The sequence below is a fragment of the Pinus tabuliformis genome, chromosome 1_2, assembly GCF_031772625.1.
Source record: "Pinus tabuliformis cultivar Carrire ecotype Pingquan chromosome 1_2, CPIR1, whole genome shotgun sequence".
NCBI classification, from domain to species: Eukaryota; Viridiplantae; Streptophyta; class Pinopsida; order Pinales; family Pinaceae; genus Pinus; species Pinus tabuliformis.
Window position 1 is genome coordinate 486698241 of NC_142298.1, and position 23416 is coordinate 486721656.

At 37.3% G+C, this 23416-nt stretch overlaps 1 long non-coding RNA gene across 1 annotated transcript in view; it reads right to left on the minus strand.

The window, feature by feature from the left end:
* Positions 1–17855, minus strand: part of LOC149206458 (uncharacterized) — a 25603-nt gene extending 7748 nt beyond the window's left edge. Inside the window, exon 1 of the long non-coding RNA XR_016252549.1 lies at positions 17342–17855. This is a non-coding gene — a long non-coding RNA (uncharacterized LOC149206458). The remainder of the gene's footprint in view (positions 1–17341) is intronic.
* Positions 17856–23416: the final 5561 nt, after the last annotated feature.

The following is a 23416-nucleotide window of genomic DNA, read 5'->3' on the forward strand; positions in this document are numbered from 1 at the left end:
TCACATGTCAAAACTTGTTCTAGAGTATTGAAACAGTCCTGTAGTTGAGTTTTCCTCCAGCATTCTCCGACCTTTGTATTTAGACAAGGCGGAAATGATGGTCATCTACAAGCTTCAAAGCCACATCAAGCGAGCCTGAGCCACAACCTGCCAGACCAGTTTCAGAGTTGTAGCCAGAAACAAAGATGCCGTCTGAGTGTGCCTTCAGTTCGTAATCTGGGACACTTCTCTAGCAAAAAGACTTCAGCTTCTTGCCACCTTCAGAAGAATTCCAGGAACAAAATTAGGGACACTTCCTCTAGCAGAAAACTTCAGCTTCTTGCCAGTTTTTGGAAGATTTCCAGGAATTGCATTAAGCATTCTAGAGTTGTTGGTCATCCTTAAAACCATCACAGGTTGAGACTTTCCCTTTCAATTGAAGTTTCTCCCTTTTATGCGGGGTGAGACCCTCCCTTTCATGTGGAATTTTTCCTTTTCAAAACAATAGGAACACTTCTTCTAGCAGAGGACTTCAACTTCTTGCTAGTTGTGGGAAGAGTTCTGGGACTGCACTAAGCGTTCCAGTGTTGGTGGTCATCCTTAAACCACCGCCCTTTATACCAACATTTGAGAGAGCACATTCAGCCTAGTGCTGCCATGCATTTTTACAACATTTTGTATTACAGCGCTCTTCCTGAATCATACAAACCCTTCGGATTTAGGGGGGGGAATGTTGGACCCTAATCCTCAATGGGTTAGTGTGGAAGCCGAATAGACAAAAGGAAGTCTAGAGACCTTGGGATGTGGAACCCAACGGTCAAACATGTACTATAAATGTATATCATTTGTTAATAAAAATGTATTCTCATGTTTTATCTTTGAGATTATGTTGCTGACCATGGTGTGTTTAACAGTTTGTTCTATCTTGTTTTAATAATATATTGAAGTTTATTATCAAGTCCAGAAAAAATTAAAAAATAATAACTAAATTCATCATAAGTAAGGAGTATTTTTAATTTTTGGTACATTACCAAAGAAATGAATTCCATTTCAAACTCTGAGAGAAGGAGAAATTCATAATAAGAAAGTACATAAAACAAAAAATGATAATATGCACAGTTAAATATTGGTTCAGACAACCCATGGAATGGAATTCATTGAATTTACAAACGAACATATGCAATGGAATTCATGGAATTTACAAACGAACATATGCTGCAAAATAAAAATCAAATGAGATAATAATATTTACATTGCTCTGCATTTAAACAAAATTTCCACCCCGACCTACCGGTACTGTCAACGGTCCATGTTTTAGCTTTTTCATCTCATGGCTTAAATTGGATTAAGCTTTAAAAATGTTATTTTAAAATAATATTTTTAAATATAAATTTTCTCATTTATTTAAAAAAAAATAAATATTTGCACACTGTCAACAGTCCATGTTTTATCTTTTTCATTTCATGGCTTAATTGGATTAAGCTTTAAAATGTTATTTTAATTAATATTTTTAAATATAAATTTTTCATTTATTTAAAAAAATAAAATATTTGCATTCTTCAATTTATGCCTTACGGCGTTTCCTTTGCAACATCTGATGCAAATGCTAGTTATAATCTTTTACACACCACTTTCAATTGTCATAATCTAAACAATATATAAATTTGACATTTTTAAGAAGAGAAATCACATTTTTCATTTAAAATTCATCAAAAAAAACAAATCAATGGATGGAATTGCAGATATCAATTGTTATGCAAAGTTAGACTCCATAAGTTGTATATATCTCAGAAGCTAAATCCATGTTATATATCTCGGAAGCTAAATCTATTTTAACATCAAACATTCAAAATTGCAAATTCATTATTGCAAATATATATATAAAAATTTGGAGTACATGCTAACTATAGTATATAAGTATATAGTATAAAATCCAAGTCCACCATCCTACTAAAACTTTCAGTTAGCATACATTAATCTGCTCAAGATTGTACCACATCACCTGTGAGACCAAACTTTCCCACCTAAGCACCATGTACTTTGCTCTTTTACATTATAAAACCCTAGTCCAATGGAGCTTTGCTTAACAATCTCTCATACCCCCATAGATGTTCAAATCCCCAAATGTATCATTTTACATAATTAAAAGTTACGTGCAATTCACAAGCAACTTGCAAGACAAAATAAATAACTCTCGGCTACAACTACTATACTTAATTAAAGGGTCATTCTAAGTATTGTAGCCATGCAATTTATTTCCATATATAAGAGAAGTTAAAGAGGTCATTCTAAAGCAGTGTTGATAATATCGGTATCTGGAAATATCGACGAGGTCCAGAAAATATCTTATCAACAATATCGGTGAAAAATCCAGCAAAATAATGGCAAATATCGACAAACATAAAAAAAAATGCATAATAGTCATTTTTTTTTTTCAGATTTTTAAACATATAAAGCAATAACAACATGAAATAAACACATTGGCACATAAATATGAAAAAACATTGATATATATGATGTCAAATAGAGATGATACATCAAAGGCGATACCAAATCCTATTGATCCCTGATAATTGTCCATTCAAGAACTCAAATGTGGAGAACCAATACAAAATAACATCACATATATAGAAGTATCTCATCATGACGAGTTATATGTATCATAACAAATAAAACCAGCAGCTATCTATCTGAAATCACTACCCTCTCCCCCTTTTACAGGAAAACATGCTGGGTTGCTTGCCATGCCTGCCCCTGGTAGTAGAAGGCCCTGACCCTGCCTCTGCACCTAATGTCAAATACTGAGTGCTAGGTATGGGGCTATGCTCTCCTATATCTATAGCAGATGGTCTTGATGTTGATGCTCCCGCAATGTCCTCCTCCTCCTCCTGCTCCTCCTCTGAGTGCTGCTGCTCCTTCGACTCCAAGTCCTCTTGCTGCCCCTGTTCTAATGGATCATCTGCCACTGGCTCTAACCATGAAGGTGACTCCTCTAAAATGGGCTCATCAGACTCCACCCTCCACGGAAACAATACATCAATATTGTCTAAGGAAATGGCATCTGAATCCATTGGTGATTTTATTTGCCTCACTCGAAGTCGGATGTTGTAATGCACATATAGCAAATCGTTGAAGCGTGCGAACTCCAACCTGTAAGAGTGTCAAAAAAAGTAATGAGTCTTGACTCTTGACATTCGAAGGTCATAAATTAAAATTAAAAATTACAATAAGTGTAATTGCTCAACAGAAGGCTGAGCTCAAAGTTATACCTGTTGCGCTTTTTGCGTGTATTTTCTCAAATACACTCCAATTGCGCTCAACACTGAAGAGCTACATGTTCGACTCAAAATTCGTATGGCCAATTTCTGCAAATTTGGTGCCCTTGCACCATAGCTTCGCCACCAAATATCTACAACAAAATAATGAAATAAAAAATTCAAAAACTTAAAACATAATTAAACTTTCAAATAAAATGTCATAATTGAATTTAAAAAAAATAGAATTATAAGGAAATTCTAAATTGAAAATTCTAATTTCTAATGAGTGATGACTTGTCACTTATGTGGCATGAAGAGGGTCCTTTCCCTAATAGCATCATCAAAGCCAAATAGGCCAACACAATCCCGATAAGACTGTATCTCACGATTGATTTTGCTACGAAACTGAGGATCAGGGACCATCCTCTAAATACAGGAATGAAGCCCTTCCATCACCTCGCCATCAAAATCAAAGTTGCATTTATATGAAAATGCGGGTTGAAGAAGAGTGCTGCTGCATGAATGGGTCGATGAAGCATCCTTGTCCACCGACTATCAATCACATCCCATAACATCATCAGCCTATCAAGGCCAACAGAACCCTTGTCCGCATAATAGGAACGAATGGCCTCCTTGGCTCTATCCATGCCCTCATACAAATAAGCCATTGCAGGCTTCTCTCCATCCACCAATCTAAGAACCTTTACTATGCACATGCTTCTTCTACTCCATGCCAAAATGTCTTAGAGTACACCATTTTTGCAATGGCTTTTTCGTCATGTCTCCTGTTGTATCTACAATTACGCCAATCATCAAACACAAACATTTGCTTCAACTCGAACTGACATTGAAGCAAACACTTAAGAGTAATAAAGTTTGTGGCAAAACGTGTGATGGCAGGACGCCGGAACTCCTTGTTTCTGGTGAACCTCCTCATGAGACTAAGAACAAAAGCATGGTTATAAATAAACTTGGGGATGCTCCTAACCATATCAACCGCCTCCTTGATGAAGGAGAGTTTTCCCCATATCCTCAAGCAACAAATCGAGACAATGTGCTACACACGGAGTCCAGAACAATGTGGGATGCCTCTCCATAAGCATTTTGCCGGCAGACACATAATTCGCTGCATTCTCTGTTATGACTTGCACCACATTCTACACACACCATCTCCTGAATGAACCCATCTAACAACTCACATATCGTTGTTGCATCTTTGATATGTTCTGATGCATCCAACGAATTTAATAAACATGGTACCTTTAGGACAATGTATCAAGAAATTTAAAAGGGGTCCCAACCTTCCTATCTGTCCAACCATCAGACATCATTGTGCATCCAATAACTTCCCATGTCTTTTTCAACTCCGCCAATCTAGAGTTGATGTCCTGCTTTTCTGCTTGATGAATTGGCCCCTGCAACTCCTCATATGTGGCACTTTTGTACCCTGAGCCCACAACAGCAATAGCATCACACATTAGCTGTCAAAATGGATTTGTTTTGGTGATGCTGAGAGTAAGTCGCTCCAGAAAATACACCTCCCCATGACTCTATCTGCTTCTTGATTCTCCTTCTTTTTAACAAGTGATTTTATGCCAGGTTGTGCTCCAGGTCCTGTTTGTGGAACAAAAAATGATGACCTCGCAGTCGCACTAGCAGTAGTAGGTGATGGTGTGCCAGCCGTGAAGCCCCTCCCACTAGGGCCACTACCCTCAACATCAAAATCAGGAGAAGATATCCCGAAAGATCTACCTGCACGTTCAGCTTTGTTTCTTTCTGCCTCTTCCTTCTTTCTGTCCTTTTCATCAATTGCTTCAAGAGCTTTTTGTATAAGCTCCGGACTAGAAACTGTACAAACCCCAACATCATGTCCACCGAGTCTAGCAAGATGTTATTTCAGTCGTGTAACCCCACCTGTCATCCTGGTCCCACACAATTTGCATGTAAGATATGCACGATTTGTCCCACCATCAGGCTTCCCATACTCCCAAAATGGGTCCAAGGCTTTTGGCATATTTGTATTTTGTAGTGGGTTAACTCAAACCTAGGGCACCAAAAAAAAATTGGAATTAGTAACTTAATAAGTAATACTAATAACCACATCATTTTACAAAACAGTGTTTTTGCTACATTATTTGCAAATTTGCAATTTTGCAATGTGAATTGGAAATTGAAAATTCATTTGAAATTTCATAAATTCATACATAGAATTTACTTTTAGAAATAGGCAAACAGTAAACCTACTTCACTGTTCACAACTTCACATTGCACAATAAAAAACTAATTTCTAAGGTGAAGAAATTTTATAGAGATGAACCCCTAATATATAAAAAATTAATAAAATAGCCTCTGCAGCTATGAACTCAAAAAAAAATGGAGTTTGCTCTCCAAATATGGAGAAAACTTGAAAACTTAAAAACTTAAAACCCTTGCATTTGCTCATGGGCATGAAAATCTTTTCAAATGGAAAAAAAAAAAAATCAAGCAAAATGATTGTAAGCAAATAGGCAAGCAAGAACAATCCTAAAACTAACAAAAAAATTCATTAAAATAAGGATTTATTGAACATACCTGTTAATGGAAGAAATTAAATTGTCTCACTGTTCTTGAAGCTTGGATCAATGAAATCTTCATTGTTGGTGGCGATAATAGCTATGGAACGCTCAAACCCTCCTTGGCAGCGAGCACATAGCTCTCCCCTTCCTTCTCCAGCAATCAAAAATGAAATAATTGAAAAAAAACCAAAATCGGACTTTTATATCCCACGTGGAAAATTTTTACTATCACTGCACGATATTTTGCCGAAATATCGGCAATATTTCAGAAATATTGCGATATTTTCGGGAGCAGAAAATATCGCGATATTTTCTCGGTGATATTTCGGCTCGCTGAAAATATCGCGATATTTACGAATATCGCCGATATTTCACCGATATTATCAACACATTGTTCTAAAGTATTGTAGCCAGCTCTATTTATTTCCATATATCTGAGAGGTTAAAGGGGTCATTCTAAAGTTTTGTAGCCAACTCTATTTATTTCCAAATATCAGAAGTTTAAAGGGATCATTCTAAAGTATTGTAGCCAGCTATATTGCAGTGTATTATTTCCATATATTGGAGAAGGGTACGCAGGCTGCAGAGAGATAATAATAAGCGTATTATCAAAATAATATTAAGCGTATTTAAAAAAGGAAAATTGTAAAATATTGTGCCAAAAGTCCTTTTCATAAACCAAATATGCATGCCGACATTCTAGAAGAATCACATAATTGCAGGTGTTACCAACTTAGGTTGCAGAATATCCGTTAACTTCACAGAAAAAATATACTCCAAAACTAAACCAGTGTAGTAATTCTATTCTGTATTCGCAAGATTACAGCTAATGGGCAACTTAAAAAATGTCAACCTTGGATCAGAAAATGCCCATTTAAAGAGACCAACTATTTAAAGACCTTCACCTATATCATATGCACATTTGTCTGTAACAAAAATCTGGAAACCTTCATGTAAAGCTTTGCATAGAAATTTATAACAATATGTCATAGAAAATGAAACTATCTGTACAAGTATTGCCTGTATATTTCGTTGCAAAAGAAAAACATTATATATGCAAGGGCAAGGATGACCAGAACTGCTAATTTACCTTTCGAATAATTAGAAAACATTATCGCATGGCCTGTCAAATATAGAGAAAAAAAAGTTACAAAAATTCATAAACATCAGAAGGCCAGTCATATTTTCAAGTATAACTAGTTATAACCCAGATTTAACTCTGCCAATACCATATCAAAGCATCCCACAGTCTGGTAAAGCATATTTCATCATCATTGCCTAGAGCTGCTAATTAACCTTTTGCGTAGTTGAAAAACATGATTGTTATGGCCAAACATAAATGAAAATATAGATATACTGAAACTCGTAAATGACCATTGCTTGGTTCAATTATTGACCCTTGTCAAAAGGTCATTCAAAACTGAAGCACGGCATCAATTTCATCATCCCCTCCATCTGAAGCTGTTGCCATCAATGACATGCATCAAAAAATAAGCTTTACATATGTATGACGAACCAATTTTTTCACACCACAAATTATATTGAGAAAGCAAATAACTGTAAAAACTCCATCTCAAGCTATTGCCAACCAAAAATAAGCTTGCTAACACAATGTCAAAGGTAAGAAGGATTTCCATATAATCCAAATATATGTAATTTCGAACACCTCAAATATACATGATGAAAAGTATTTTTCAGGGAAAGGGTAAAAAAATAAAAAAAAAATGTAATCTAAAGATGAGCGTTGAGAAAAAGGATAAAAGGGTCCAGATTTTGCAAAAGCACAAGAAAGCAAATGAAAAAAGGCTTGGAGAACCATCACAAGGATACAAAAAGCAACCACTGAGTACACTATCCTTCAAGGTATAGAAATGAATTAAAAAACGAAGCCAGCTCGGACAACAAATATAAAGAAAGAGTAACGACATACAGTACCCTCCACTTAGTCTCACCGTGAGAGTTTTACAACTAATCTCCAATATTGAAAGATATATATGTATCAAGTATTCAAATTTCACTAAACCCGTTGAAATATCCACTCAAAACATGGTCACTTTTTTAGTAGGGTAATGGGATTGAAAAATATTGCACGTTGCTACAGCAGTTACCTGCTATACTCCAAACATTTCACACTGAAGATCTTAGGAAAATAGACAGAAGAGAGACGAAACAAAATAAGTAAAATAAAAACGTTTACAAGGAACAATATTATCATATTAGAAAACTTTTGAATAACATAAAATGTAGCTTTCCATTTACTCTCAGTTATGATGCCCATTCACATCAACACCACCACAACCACAATTTTTCTACAATTTACTATGCAGTTTAACATAATATTTGTGTTCTAAACTTTCTGTTCATCCTACTTTCTATTCATACTTCACAATAAAAAGAAAGTCAAGCTTAATAAATACTAATTCGTATTGCACTCCATGCCCCGAATGGAAGAGATGTGTCATCTCTGTAGGTAACACTAATAAACTAAATGAAAAGACGGGACTTGACGACTAATGTAAAAAAGAACATAAGAAAAAAAGAAAAAAACACTTGAATGCCAATCATTAATTACCATGATGTCAAAAATTAAAAACAAACTAGTATGAGATTTAAACCTTGCTTAATAGACCAGGGGGTTAAGGTGAATGACAGATCTGTGAAAGTAGTTATTCTCAAACAAAACAAGAAAAATATGGATATTGATATGACACACAATAAAAGATAGTATACTGATTAAAACTAACATGTACCTCCCAACAAACATCAACAGCGAGAACATAAGACCGACCAAAACTCAGCAAAATGTCAGGTGACCTCCCCAACCATTTGACAAACTTTAAATACAAATACATATCTTGCTTAATGCATCAATGTCCTGGAAACAAAAGAATACAAGATAAGTCAAAATATAGCTACATCTACACCATATACATGCAAGAATTCAAAATTGAGCAACACTATTTACTCAATACTCAAACTCTCTGCTCCCTGATGCAAGTATTTGCTCTACCACTTTTGCAGGCCCACATTTGGAGCACAGTAATGGCACCGTATTTTCCTGTACAGTGAATTTTTATGCCCCCATTCATGCCACCTGCCTTGTTTACCAACACAGATTCCAAACATGAGAAACGATGAACCCTATTAGTTGATGGAAAACCCTATTCCACTCATATCTAAACCATGCAGCAGTTTCATGCAATACTTAGATGTGCAAAGCAATTGACAACCCAGCCTTCTCTATGGTTAGGACTTCGGACTTGAGAGCTCTGAATAGTCTTTGTGAACCATTAACTCTGTCTGGTTGGGACTTGAGAACTCTGAATGGTCTTTGTAAACCAGTAATTTCAAGTTATTTCCCATCAAGTCAGAATGTTTGAACTTTGAAAACACCACCATTACGCAGACATTGACAGCATAACATACCTGAATGTAGGGAATATAAGTACCTATCCAGATCAACCTCACAACCCAGGAAAAAAATAACCCAAAAAAATATCACCCTACACTTCAAAGCAAAACCAAAGGTTGTTTCTCGTGAAGGTATAGTTGATAGGTGATGCAACACGAAACTCAATTAAAATGAGATCGACAAAATAATATAACCAAAATTAGTAAATTACAATTCCAAAACTTCAAAAAGATAGAAATTGGAGTGTTTTCCACTGAGCTATCCTTAAAAATTTTAAATAACACATAATATTAGCTAATTTAATATCAGACCATTCAAAAAATATGGTAGTCAGATAAAGACAGAAGGAAAGCAAAAACTGTCAAAATTTTCAGAATGTCCAAGAAGAGAAAAGTCACCAAACTCAGTAATAGTGACTATATTATTTTTGGTTGAGAATAGCATTAATTCTCCAAGAAACAGAACCAGAATCATCACAGCAGTGACTACAGTTCAAACTTTGGACCCACATCCTTAATATTTATTATTAAGGCTCCACCAGTGGAGCTAACAAAAAGAAATTGCTCAAGCAAAATAAACATAAAATGTAAAATCTGAACGAGGTAAGGGTTACTTCTGCATACCAAAGGATTCTTTTAGGACCCCTATAAGTCCACCAGATGCCTCCTCACATCCCTTCAAGTGGTAGGTGCTTCAAAAAATCCAGTTAATCTATCTTAAAGTACCATGGTTGCAAAACTGATTCTAATGACTCTTTTGTTGCCATGGTTGCAAGGGCTATTTGAATTGAGAGTTGTTTGACAGATGCAAACCTCCCAAGCCATGACAACAATGCACCATGCCTAATAATCACAATTTATTATAAATTTTCCTCCCCTCGGTGACGCTGTCCTTGTGTTCTTCAATCAAATAAATCAATTGCAGAATTTAATTTACAGAGAAAAATAAATTCTGAACACAGCTACCATTACACACTAGCTGTAAAAACAGTAAATAGCAGAAAAATAAATTAAAATTTAGCATACACATGCACAGATGATTTCTTCTTCTAAATCAGTTTTTCATTCCTTAAACAAAGCTTGCAAGGAAACTAGGAAACTATATATTGCATGACTTGCAGGGGATCTCAATTCGGCTAAAGTTTGCATCAGCTAGGGATCGGAGAGTCTGCTATTTTGGTCAAGAATATAAACACTTCTTTCAAACCTCCTTTTGCAAATTTTCAAGAGCTAGGAATGTGGAAGTGTACACCAATGCAGAACAGATCCCACATGCAGTAAATGAACAGGGACTCTCAGGGCAATCTGATGGAAGAGACCCATGCTTTTGAAGAGCGCGCATACTTAATTCATTCAATGGAAAACAACAACTTGTAGAGGTTATTATGGAGATTGATGAGGCAAGCAACCATGGTAATGATGACACCTCAGATCAGATTCCTCAAGCAGCGAGTGAACAGTGAATCTCAGGGCAATCTGGTGGAAGAGACACATGCATTTGAAAGAGTGTGTATTCTTAATTCATTCAATGGAAAACAACAACTTGCAGAGGTTATTATAAGATAATGATGACGGCAAGCAGCCATGGTAATGGCGACACCTTTGATTATGGATAATATGCATTTTCTGATGCGGGGCACATTGAAAGAGTTACACCTCATTTCTATCCTATTGTGGACAGCGTGGCGCATATTGAAGGAGTTACACCTCATTTCTATCCTATTGTGGACAGCATGTACATGCATGCTCAGGCTAGGGAGCATTTTTCAAGGAGGCAGAATTCAAAAGTGTAAAAACTTCAGTGAAACGTGGTTGGAGCCCCTGAGATTGAATCTCAGTTTATTTGTAATTACCAAACAGTCTGATTTGATGATGAAATCTTGAGTACTTGGTCTAACAATTTTTCTCCTATTCTTGTGCATTGTACACTGTTAATGAATTTTCAGATGTCTATTCTTAGGTAGAGCACAAATACCTGCATGGGTAAAACTCCAGTTTTGGGTAGAGGGTGCAGTTCGTAAGGAAAGGACCCATGCTTGCATGTTCCAGTTCATCATCCAGTTGAGGTATACTCAACTGTCACACAGATCCATGCAGCTGGGCACACTAGGATTGGATGAGGTTAGGGTTTGTTTGTTTGAGTTGTTGAGCAAGGGTGCAGTTCATAAGGAAAGGGATCCATGCTTGCATGTTCCAGTTCATCATCCAACTGAGGTATACTTAACTGTCACAGATCCATGCAGCTGGGCACACTAGGTGATTGGATGAGGGTTAGGGTTTGTTTGAGTTACGTTGAGCAAGGGTGCAGTTCATAAGGAAAGGGATCCATGCTTGCATGTTCCAGTTCATCACCCAACTGAGGTATACTTAACTGTCACATGGATCCACGCTTGCATGTTCCAGTTCATCATCCAGTTGAGGTATACTTAACTGTCACATGGATCCATGCAGCTGGGCACACTAGGTGATTGATGGGGGTTAGGGTTTGTTTGAGTTACCTTGAGAACTTCATGCATGTGACCAGATATATTGTATCTTCCTTTGCCTTCCTATTCTATAAAGAAAACACACAGCACGCCACTGTGTTGGTTAGCGATTTTTTGGTTTTCAGTTGTTATGATGTATTTTCTTCTTTCCATATTCCATAGAAGATAGATGTGATTGAGAGTTGAGATATGTGTACTCACTGTTTTTATTTTTCTGCAGTATATGTTTGTAGATTGTAGGATTCAAAGATTGATGTTTTGATAAGGTTTTGCCATTTGGTGTTGAAGTTACTTGGGACTTTTACAATTATAGTGAGTGAACAATTTGTTTACCATGGTCTAAAAGACATTACCATACTGGTATGCAAATAAAACTAGGCTTAACCAACACATTTAGCCAAAATTAACCATCACACTAACAAACTATAAGAACAAAAGAAATCCCAATAACCTGAATCGCAAAGATGCCTTCAAGCTCATTCAACCTTAAACAGCCCACCATCTATCACATTTCTGCCCATAAAGATCTCGCATACTTTGTCTTGCCCTTGCCTTTGTTCCTCACTCCTCCCTCTCCCACTTTCCTTATCCCTTCAATAGATTTATTATTTTTTCAATCTCTTTGCTTCATCCTCTTCCTCATTCTTATTTCTCCATAACCATTCTGTCTTCTCCTATCTTTTGTTTAATCTATTTCCCTTTTCTTTACAATTCTATCCTTTCTCCCTCTTTTCAGTATTTACCTATCTTCTTATTATTTGACCCCTTCTTCCTAATTATTTTCATTATATATTTTTTTCAAGTTATTTAGGTACTTCTTTATGTTTTATTACCCTTGTACTTTCCCACGTGTTTCTCATTTACTTGTTGATTAACGCTTTTGGTTTATTTATTTCATTCACGTTTTCATTCATTATCAATGTCAAACTTTGTTAATTAGAATATTATTTTTAGTTACATTTTCTTGTTTACTCGTTCTCACCTTCAACGTCAATTCAATTTTAATTTTATTTTAGTTAAAACTTTTAATCTTCTTGTCTTTATGATTATTTTTCGTATGTTTAATAATACTCTCTTTTACCTTTTTCTTCCTATCGTTGAGTATTTTATTGTGTTTCCTTTGACCCGATTTCTTAGCTACTTCTTTACTAATAATATTATTCAATCTCTGCTATCTTAAAAGACTTATACCTCTTGTATTTTCCTGTCTTCTTCCTCCTCAACAACAATTCTCATCTCTTTATTCAGTTTTGAAAGTGTTCAACATCAAAATTGATTACAAAGAAGATATCTACAATCAGTATTCCAAATGGAAGGCCCAACAAATAGGAGGATATCAACAACAATTTGTCTCTTGCTACAACATGGAATTTCAATCTCTAGGCCTTATTGAGGAACAAAGGTAGTCATGTAGACTTTGTATGGATATAGCTCACAGGGTTCCTGAAAACAAAAAAGGATGTTTGAGTAGTCATTGATCTGAAATTTTTTGAAAACTACCTTGCCAAATATGGCAGAGGATAAATCATCTATTATCACCTAAAAACTGCTCACTTGCAACATTTTTAGCAGTCACACACATCTAGATTGGATAATTTTGTGTGAATTTTATAAGGCATCCTAGGACATTATCATGCCAAACTTGCTTCAAGTGTAGAAAAACGCCTATATAACAATCATTAAGGGAACAATGTAAACAAAGGTGTCATTTGGTTCATCCCCGAGTCTAGGGACCTTATCACAAGTTGGAGATTGATCACCCACCTCAATGTCTCTTACAAGATTCTAGCCAAGGCCTAGCAATGCATGTCAAGCACATTTTACTAAGATCATACACCTAGAAAAAATAGCCTTCATAGGGGAATGATTTATTCTGGGCAATATTATAGCCATATGGGAAAGATTCAAGTGATTCAGATTCTCAAGCCTCAACGCCATATGGGAAAGATTCAAGTGATTCAGATTCTCAAGCCTCAACGCTTTATTCATCAAAATTAACTTTCAAAAAGCATATAACAGGGTTGAGGGGCATTTCATCCTGGCTATGCTCGAGGATCTCAATGTTGGCCCCAACTTCCCTAGTGTCATGGAAACTATTTTCTGAAAGGAAAGAATGTCTCTCAATGAACAGTAGTAAATTTGAACAAGGTGCACTCTTTCAATTTTTCCAACAAGGATACTCATCAGCTCCTATAGTCTAAGTGAGATGGAAGTTGGGGCCTTGTGTTATTTCATCTCTCACAAGGGCCAAGGATTAAGTAAAGGTATCAGTCTCCTGAATAGTGAATTAGGCAACCAGGCAATGGGGACTTTGTTGATGATTTTTTTCTCAAGATCTTGTAGGGGAATAGAAATCAATAACCTACATGATAAATTGTCTTCAAATATTTGGCTTAGCCTCTAGAACTATAATTTAGTGGACCAAAACCAAATGTTTTAGACAAAGCCAACATTTCTATTTGAATGAGAGATCAGTAAGGGATTCAAATACATTCAAGTCAAATATTTAAGTTTCTGGGCATCCTAATCAACTTTCAAAGGTCCCTCAAATAATTATACAAGATGGTCATCCAAAGAGTTCAAAAGAAAATTGAAAATGATTCACCAAGCCATTAGCCCTAGCTACCAAATCTCTACTAAAATACTTACTACGATTCATATATATTCTTCCTCTTGCCAATTCCGCTCAATCAGTGGAGAAAACAATTAGTGGCTACGAGTAAAAATGGAGGGTAGGAGCTTTTAACAAAAAAAAATCAGAACTTTATTGCATTCCAATGATTAGGGACCATGGGGATTATCAAAACGCATACCCAAGCTTAGGCCTTGTGCAAAAATTGAATTATTAGTGGCTTAGAGAAATGAGGCCTCGAAGGTTCTTGTGTAAAAATTGTCCTATGGGCATGAATTCATGGTATGACTTAAAACTACAAACTCATGTTACCATCTCAACCATGGTTAACATAAAAAAGCCCTTTGCCACTCAAAGCATATGAAGGGCATAGAAGGCTATCAAGCCATTCTTGAAATAGAGAGGCCAAAGGTTCAATTTTGGTTTGTCTTTCGATGAATACTCCTTATAGTGATCCCTATCCTTTTGCTCAAGGCAAAACCTATCATTATCCCTATCAAAGGGGCCTTTGATCCCTATCCATATCAAAGCATGTGAAGAGACTAGAAGGCTATCAAGCTATTCTTGAACTAGAAAAGCTAAGGATAAACATATTTCAATTTTGCAAGAGGCATTAACACAAACAAAAGCATTTTTACTCACAAATTGAAGACTAGGTCACTTGCCTTGTGCTAAAAAGAGTCATTCAAAGTTCAAACAAGGTTATCAAAACCACTTAGATTGGATCAAGTTCAACCAATTTGAAGCAATTATCAAGTGAAGGGTCCTAAATCAATTCACAACCGAGTAGTTCAACACCTTTTCAACTGAGTCCAATCCAGACCAATGTTCGATGAACCTAAACCCACCTGCACAGTCCCATGACAGATTGAATAGTTCTTCATTATTGTTTTTTTTACTGATTTTGATCTAGTCTCAATTTCAATTTTAGTTCTAATAATTTTGGCTCAGGCTTACCAATCATAATAAACTCATCCTTAATCCCTCTTTATCAAGTCAGGTCTGCAATCCCCTGTCACCTTGTGGAAGGGTTGGAATTGTACCAAGGCCAAAACATTCCAAGAAGAATTTTTGGTTTATGCCACAAATGGCTTAGCCATAAACCTATGTAGTTGTTCAATTAAACAAAATTTGGATATTGAAATGCACATACGTGACTTGCCTCCTCTAGCTATCCACTATCTAGAAACCCTTAACCCAAGAATACTTTCTTTGCCTTGTGCCTCATCTAGTATGGCCACTGCTATGGAGTTGTTGGTTGAACATCGAACTTTGATGCCCAGAATTGAGGATGAACTCTCTAGTCTTCATCAACAAATTGAAGGCCTACAAACTTCACTCGACAAGCAGACCTCCGAATCCACTTTCTCAAGCAATGTCATTGGCAATGTAGCTCAAGAATCGCCTGATCTAAATGTAACAGTGTCCCCTCAGAAGAGGGGATTTGGACCCGGTGATGTCACCCCTTCTCCCGAGAATTAGCATGTTGGTCTGTAAATGCTTTCAAATTTTGTATGTTCTTTTGGTGCCTATATAGTATATACATATAGGAATAATAGTTTTGACATAAAGGCACTCAAAAATTTTGACATAGTGGGCATTCCAAAGATGGATAGATTGTGAATTAACAAATGGAAATAGCTCCTCCTTTGATGTAACTGCTGCATTCACAAAGCAGATATTCATTGATACAAATGTTCTCGTTCTAGTTTAAAAAAACATATGTAGAAAAGTTATAAATATGGGTTTTCCAAACATTTCCATTTTGAAGGGGTCACATTTTCAGGCGTTTCAGAAACTTCCAGATGTTTACATATTTATGCAACTTAGAAGCAAGCATTTAATACAAAAAAGAGAACAAAGTTTCCATTTAACATCTATCCCACTTAAAATTCATGAAAATCCAAATTATTTCCTTAAATTTAAAAACTCGTTGCCAGCTCAAGAGTGTAGCAGCATGCCCTTCATATCCCATATATATATCAATTATCTTATCTAAAATTATTTGCTTGGTCTTCTATAGAAATATCTCCTAGAAGGGCAAGATCTAGGTCCAATAAGAAACAAAGAAAAGAAAAACTGAGGAATTGGATCTCCAGATGATTACTGATAAATAGAATTATTGTGTTAAGCACATAACTGTTAGCAGATGAAAAAGAAAAAAGATATTCCATGGCATCCAAATTCGATCAAAAGCAAAATAAAATGCAGCAAGTAATATTAGTTGATTCATCATAGTAAAATTACTCGACAGTAGTCCACAAAAAGCAACAATTAGACAAAAATTTAGCAATTAGTTAACAATAATCAATAGGAGCTTGGTTCCCGTAAAGAGGGGTGTTTCATACACCCACGGAGGTTCAAATCCCTCTGAGGCATGTTTTACCCTCGTGGGCAATTTCACCATTCAGTGCTCCGTTTCAAGCAGTTGGGATCAGGTGCGAGTCTTTGATGACTGTCGGAATAAATACCCACCATCGGCAGCTTCTTAAGCCAAGGGATTTTCCACGAGTGTTGAAAGCAGTCTACACTGCATTTTAGTATTCCTAGAATAGGGAAGACATGCTTGAGACAGAGTGATAATAGGAAGCATCAAAATAAGCTAACAATTGGGTGGAACCTGAACCAATACAAAAACAATATGTGACACAAGTTTCGAAGAATACCAAAATAAAAGGGAAAGTCACCAAAATATGAGATCAAGCTTTGAATTTATGCGAGCAAAACAGAAAAGCTAAATCACCAGAAGCATTCATCATGGTTATATAAGCAAGGTAGAAACCCTTTTTTTAAGATATGAAGCCGGTAGAATTAATAACCAGGACTTAGATACTAGATTAAAACAGAAATTTGTATGGGCAAAAGGTTAGCAGACAAATTTATAGCTTTGGCAACCTATGAAAAGCTTCTCAGAACCTTAGACCCAAAAAAAAACCCTGAAAATACCATTAAAAAGCTTTCCTCGCCCAAAAAAGCATCGTCGGCCTCTTTTTATTTTTATCAACGTTATGATTCAAATACCTCGCCTCTGACCATCAAACGGATCCGATCCTCTTGCACAGCTGGAGCGGCGTTCCCTCTCTCTACTGTAGTTTCATTGTTTCACACAATGACCCTAAAACCGCCTTGATGCTCGATTTGCACTGCTTGAGGGGGTTCCCTCTCGTTTATGGAAAGCATCAAGTTCCATTGTTTCTCACAATGACCCTGAAACCGCCTTGATGCTCTACTATAATTTCGTTGTTTCCATAAACGAGAGGGAACGCCCCGCCAGCACCGCAAATCAACCATAAGGCGGTACCTGCCTTGAGCTCCCTGATCCAAGGACCTTGGATCCTCTTGCCCTGCTGCAGTGGCGTTCCCTCTGTCATCCATACCAGCCTGCCTTGCAATTTCACTGTTTAACCGCAGAGTGAACAAGTCCTAAATCCAATGCCTTTCGAGTTGTATCGCGACCTCCCGACACGGAGTTCTAATAAAATAGGTGAAGGGGATTAAAACCCTCGTACAGGATGCTTTAGGCATATCATTTACATTTAATATAATTGTAGGGAGGAAATGCTAAACACTTCAAGCCCCTTTAACGGTATATTTGTTTGAAACATTTTTATTTTTTTTAAATCGAGGAATAAATAATGGGTAGATACTAAGGTAATTAGAGACTTACTTTAGTGACAACATTTTGAAAGAAAATTATGACTTGGTTTGAGAAAGGAAATGAAATGAAATTTTAGTATTTATCAATTAAAAATAATTTATGGGGCTATTAGTATTTTGTTTTTCGTTTTTTGCAATTCCATTTTTTTTATTCAAATTGATGATGAGCTCGCTCAACCTTCGAACAATCCCATCGTTGAAAAGACAGTGTCAATAAACCAATGTTAACATATTCTCATAACTTTCTCTGATGTCTTTGAATGCATCACGTTCCAAAATGAAATGTTTTTATGATTCCACTACCCCAGACGTGCAAAATGTACACACCCGTTCTTCCCAAGTTTATTCAGTTCTTTTCCACCATCATATTTCCCACTGAAGTGATGCGAGGTGTTTAGCAAGAAATGTATGACTTAGCAAGGTTTGATATGTTTAAAGATGTATTCATAAAGGAGGTTTCACTCACAAGGGGCATCTACTTCGATAGCATTTTCATAATGAACTAGAGTCTAATCGAGAATTTGAACTTAGGTAGGGAGAATGCAAAAGCATACCTTACAACCATCTTGTCAAACCATCTAAACCCATTTGAAAGATACATTATTAACATACCTTCCAACCATCTTGAAACCACCTAAACCCATTTGAAAAATACATTATTATGTTCTTATGGGACACATATAAGGATTGTTTGTTTGAAAGATACATTATTAACATACCTTCCAACCATCTTGAAACCACCTAAACCCATTTGAAAGATACATTATTATGTTCTTATGGGACATATATAGGGATTGTTTTCAGTGATTGAGTAGTTAATATATAGGGTCTCATTCAAAGTTGTATACCTTAGATTACCTTATATTGATATAGTTTGAGAAATTTAGTATTAAAATGTTGTTTTTTAAAGTAGGTTTTATTTATTTTGTTATTGGTGGTAGGTGAAAACATAGTCATCGACTTAACTAAAATTATGACATCAAAATGAGAACTCTAATGATAAAAATTGTCATGTCCCTTCTCAAGCAAATTTGCAATAGGTGTTTTCCACGCATTTTTGCACAATTTTGGCTAAGGGAAAGAACCCAGCATTTTCGACTTAGGGACTTAGGAGAAATTTGACTTAATTTGGTTGCTAGTGGTAGGTGGGGGCCACCCGCATGAGAATTCGAACTAGGCCATTCAAATGTCTTAGTGGAATTCGAAGTGTTGGATGGAGGGGCCCACATGAGACGAGCAAGACCCACAAGGATAAAAGGAGGAGGGAGTTCTCATTTGGATTCATTCTTACACCTTGCAATCAAAATTACTTGATTGTTTGCCCTGCTATTTAGTTGAGTCAACTGGCTGTTTAGCCATGAATCTCTCAAGCAAGAGATTCAACCTCTACTTCGAGGACCATCCATGCCCCGCCCTAGAGAGGTAGTTCCATAAGTATTTCAGGAGTTCGAGAGTGTGTTATAGCACCAACATTCAACCACAATAGGGAGTGCATATTCTGGCTAGCTAGAGAATACGCAGGGGGAGTTTGGAGCTATCAATGATCAAGCATTTTCCAGGAAGTTAGAGAATGGGAGAGATGCAAAGGGCCAACCTTTCTTATGATTTTTTGGAGCCAGCAGAGCCAATATCCCAGCAATTTGAATTACTGGGCTTGGGGACAACGTAGAGGGTCAGTCCAGCGATTTCGTGGAGCTAAGGAGCAGATGCCATAGGCCGGAAGCCCATCCAGGAAGTCAAAGGATTCATAACAGAGGTTAGTCCAGCACTTTGGGTCCATTTCCGGGAGGATTTACAGGAAAATTCCAGTAGACCGAGTTTTGCAGTGTTTGCTCAAGTTGGGCTCCAAGGGGGTCGAATTTCAGAAGTCTAAACCAACGAAATTCCTTCGTGGGTTTTTATGGGTTTCTTGAGAGGAGTCCATGGTTAAAATTTCATAATTTTCTAGATGTTATTAGGGCCTGAAATCCTAATTCTTATAATAGGGTGAATTACTAGTTAACTGGGGAATTCACACCATTTTGTGGGTTCGACTTTGGCTCAGAGATAGGTCGAACCCTTTTTTGCTTTTTTGTGGTTTTGTTCAAGGAGCTTGAGGTTAAATTTGCAACATTTTCTAAGCATCGTAGGTGGAGTTTCTTACAGTCCCTTTCCAGCAAGTAGTGTAGTTTTCTTAGTAGCGCAGAGAATTAGAGGAGCAGTCATTTCCAACATTTGAGATCATTGTATTTGTAGAAATTTTGACTATAGATTAACCTAATAATGCAATATAACTAACGCAAAATATTTTAATCTACTTCTACAATCAAACTTGAGGAAGCTTAATAGATTTGAGCAAGATCAAGTGGAACACATATAACCAGAAGAAGAATTAATGCACATGAAACACATAAGAATACTCAGGGGAAAGCCTTAGCTAAAAACCCCACTATCTGTATTATCATACAAGGTGGAAATATCTCAGAATTACACAAAGCCTTAGCTCCCACTGCTAGCTAGCTCTCAGTACAATCCTCAAGGATGCTCACAGGCAAACAAGGCTTCTCACAAACTTTCTTCTCTACCCTCCAAGCCTTCTATTTCCTTGCGTTGTTTCTCCTGTTTGATCCTATTGTTACCAAGTGTAACATTGATCACTCACACTGATCTCACACCTTGTAAAACTGCGCAATCCTCAAGGAACCTTATTCCTTCTGCATGGATGAGTTTCCTTTATAGGAAAACTCATGCAACTCATTGTAACGTGTCCTTGACATTTAGCTCAACTGGGTCTTTCTCTGAATAGACATGCATGAGTTTTTTATGAGAGAATCTTCAATTATCTGGAGTACACTAGTTGGATGCATGCATGCATTAACTAACTGAACTCACAATTAGTTCCTCAAACAGTTTGGAACTAATTTAACTGGACTTAACTCAGTAAACTGAGCTAATTAATTACAACTCAAATATAACTCAATTTTATCTCCTTAATTAATGGATAATCTCCTTAATTTAAGGGATAACTATTGCATGACTGCAAAAAGACTTCTAACTTGAATTTCTCTAACTAATTAATCCATAATCAATTAATTAATTATTTCCAAGCAGCTGGTGAGACTAAATTCGAATTTAATTCACAATTTTAATTCAAGGACAAATTAAAATTGGAATATTATGGATTCTATTTTTATCATTTCTTGTTGTTATTTTCAACAGTATTATCACCTGGGTTCTGTCACACTTGCCATTGAGGCAAGCCCAGGTTCATTTCTCCATACTATTGTACTTGCTCCATTGATTAATAAAATGGCTCAGCTAGTTCTTACTTCTGGAGTTTTTATGAGCATTTGTTAATTGTTTAAAATTTTGTGTTGTAAATCTTTTTTGCTTTACATATCACTGTTTATTTAAGTTTGGAACATTACAGTGGTATCAGAGCATGATCCTAGCCCAGCCGTGAGAAACTAACCAGAAGATCATGGAAGCTTTGGGTATGAGTGCACAGTGACAGGGGAAATCAGAGACAAACCCATGGCTCAATGGAAACCCAATATGTAGAAATTCTGGGGTAGAATTCATTGGAACGATGAGAGGTTGTCCCAGTTGAGGAGGGTGACAGACCAAATCCATCCTCACCCTTACAGCAGAGACATGAGGGGTGTGCAGACTGTGGGGGTGCAACCATCTACATCATGTGGGGAAAGTTGATTAGATCAGGGTACCAGATCTCCTAAAAGGGAGCAGGGAGGACAGAGACAATTAGAGGGTGAGACCAGGGGGCACTTTTGTTGGTGGAGACCTGGATTCATATATCAGGAGCTGGAGGAGGAGGTTGAGCATGATGCTAAGAGCCCACAGGATGGTGAGGAGCACATTGATATACCTGATGTGGCACATGAGTCACTTTTATTAGAGGCCTCTTTGATAGCCCTAGTTGACACCTTGGTGGAGAAGATAGAGCTTACACACATAGAGCCATCTGTTGAGGAGGAGCCACCCATGGACGAGATGCCAATATTTGTTGAGGTATCTGGAGCTGTGACCGAGTTTACAGGTGATAGATGCCCACGACAGTGTCACTAGTTTCAGGCCGACCTTCTAGCATTAAAAAGGAAGGTCACATTAGTGCGTGAGGCTATTCTGCAATAGAGCGAGGAGCTGGAGGGAATGAGAGCGGTTTGTGCCGAGTCCATGACAAAATTGACTCATGTTGGGGAGGAGTTGGATTCCCTACTGGTGTAGCTACAGTGCACATTGGAGCATGAGAGCAGCCCTCTTCGAGCAAACATAGACGGGGTTGGCAGCACTGTTAGGTTACCTTGGCCCATTGGGCAGAGGGAGACAGAGCTACCTAGTCAGATTGTATGTATTGACCAGGATAGCGAGATGAGACGACCCAAGTTGCACAAGGTGCAACACCTGCATGATAGGGTTGTACTATGTGTCGGAGTTCGTGCATTCGATCCCTCTCTTGGGTTTGGGTGGCGAGAGATTATGAGTTGGTACTCGGTGGAGTGGACTATGTAGATGGTAGTGGAGCTCAGCAGGGGTTTCCAGCATTGGGGATGCTGGAAGCCCCGCTGGCATTGGGATCCGGGACGGACCACCTATCATTTCCCCAGGTATACCAATTAACGACGACCTAGAGAGTATAGTTGACCTAGCAATCGAGCATGCATTTTCGCTAGGAGAGTTTCCATCAGTGCCAGTGGCCAACCAGTTTTTGGGCAGACTCCTTGGGTTGCCTTGATATGACAATTGCACACGGCATCTCAATATGATCAAAATACTCTGGCATTAGTTTGTTGGAGGAGGTGGCATTGGTAGGCCACTAGATAGTGCCTCGTATCGAGCTGGGGATTCTTGGCATTTGTGTGTCGATTGGATGCCTGGCTGGCATGGAAGTCTGCTTCAGCGTTGTTGTCCCTTAGTACATGTTTGAAAGTCGTTCTTCCCATTTCTTTGAGATTCGATTCAATCCTGAACTTAACATTGTTGAGGTTTTCTTTTTTAAAGTTTGTTCCCTCCACCATTGCTGCTATTACAATAGCTGAGTCTCCCACTATGATTGGGTTTTTAATTCTCAGCCTGTTCAAAATTAGTGTGCCTAGATATAAACTGTATGCCTCTGCAAGGTTGTTTGACATTTGGCCCAGACCCCACTCATATCTTACCAGTATTTTGCCTTGAGTATATTTTATGATGCCTCCTGCGCCAGCTCTGCCCGGATTGTTTTTGGCTGCCCCATCGAAGTGCAAGGAGTGTCGTTGTTGTTCTTGGAGCCATTTGTTTACTTCTTCCTTTGTGCCCCTGAGCTTCCATAGGATTCTCTTCGAGCTGGAGGTGGGGTGGATTAGGAGGTTGCTGTTGTAGTTGATGTTGAATTTGTTGAACCATTCTAGCTCTTCTTTGTTCCAGTTGGATTGGTCTGGAGGTGCTGCCAAGTTTGCACTTATT